The following is a 1836-nucleotide window of genomic DNA, read 5'->3' on the forward strand; positions in this document are numbered from 1 at the left end:
GTCAGGGGTTTGGTCTTGTGGACTTTCGCTCCGCCTCCCTCACATCCCAGCACCAGTAGGAAAGTCCACAACACCAAACCCCTGACGCTGATTGGTTGGAACACTGTTTGTTTATCTGTGGAAAGGTTGGTAGTGCCGAATGTTTTTTTGGCATATCTCGGACCCTAGGCTGACCAGAGAGACGCGTTTTTTTCACAGACAATTTATGGGGCAGGCAGCGAGCGGATCGTGAAGAAAGGTCAGCTGAAATTGACACTTTATGTTTTAGGCTAGAAATCGCTGATACAACCTTTAAAGTGGCAGAAGTCAACTTGCCAGTTCGCACTGATAACAAATGTCTACTCTGGTCTTTTTTTGTATTTTTAAAATGTAATTTATTCTTGAGATGCAAAGCTGAATTACTCTAGTTTTCAGTGTCACATGATCTTTCAGAAATCGTTCTAATATGCTGATTTGGTGCTCAAGAAACATTTTCTATGTACTTTGTGTACAGTGTTTAGTGTACAGTGTACTTTCCAAGATGATACAAGGCAGATCAGCTGATTTGTGAGATAGCAGGCTTCTTTTCACTACCAACTGAGAATTTCAGTGTCTGAGCCTCTTGATAATATTTGAAGCGTTGTTGTTTCCGATTTAGCTAATTATCTCCTTGCGGAAATGATTATCTGGTTTGTTATACTTAGTTACTTAGTACAATCCTTAAAGGGGTCATCTGATGCAAAACTAACTTTTACATGTTGTTTGAACATTAATGTGTGTTGGCAGTTTGTGTACACAACCACCCTACAATGATAAAATCCACCCAGTGGTATTTGTTTAATCTTTAAAAGTAATATCCCCTAAAATCAGGTCATTCTCAGATTCTTGGCGTTGTGACGAAACAGTTGATTGACATGAGTGTCTTACCTTAGACCCGCCCTCACCGAGCTGAAACAGTCCGAATACGATTTCCATTTTGCCGACTCAGGTGTAGAGGAAGACTCTAATTGAGCGATTGAGGTGTTCTGTTGTTGGATGTAATAATGAACAAAGCAGTAGTCATTTACTCCCGACATCTGAGTCGCTTAAGAGGCAGAGGACAACGTTACTTTCGTTTTTAAAAGGAAAGCGCCGATCCCGATCTATATATGCGTCTATGTTCGTGTGAATCATTTGTGATGCAGCTTCACCCACAGCAGAAGCGAGTATAAGGGTTTTTATGCGTCTTTGCAAATGGCCTTTCTTAATAATGTGCTTGTTGGCAAGTTTCGCAGGTAAACGCAGCTAAATGCAGCTAAACGCGGCTAAAGTAAACATTACAGCTCGTAATTCCTCAGCACAGAGGGGCGGGGCAAGCAGAGCTCATTTGCATTTAAAGGGCCCATGCGATAAATTGAGCTGATATATTGCAGAGCTGATTTTAGAGTGGGTTTTTTTTTTACACTACTATTGAGAATTTTTAACCAAAGTATATTTCATTAAGACCCTAAAGAATCATATGACCTTGTGGAAAATGGGCATCCGATGACCCCTTTAAGAAAGATTATCGAGAGCTTTGAATGAACCAATGTTTAGAGTGTTTCTATATATGCTAGTGGTCAAAGTGACTGACGCTGTGGATTTTAGTTTAACTGGATGTGTGGTTGCAATGCAGAAACACCCATCTTAAGTGGACATTCAGGAATTATGATTAGTTCATCTAGGAGCTGCACCTTCTAATACCAGGTCAGATATGTTCAGCCATGTTCAGTCATCTCATTAAGAGATGAGCATGCAGGAAATACAAGCTTGTTTTCTTTCCAATGAAAACCTCCTGTCTGAAATGGTAAGAGATGGATGACTAGCCTCGGTATCATG

Source organism: Garra rufa, chromosome 6, assembly GCF_049309525.1.
Source record: "Garra rufa chromosome 6, GarRuf1.0, whole genome shotgun sequence".
Classification (NCBI taxonomy): domain Eukaryota; kingdom Metazoa; phylum Chordata; class Actinopteri; order Cypriniformes; family Cyprinidae; genus Garra; species Garra rufa.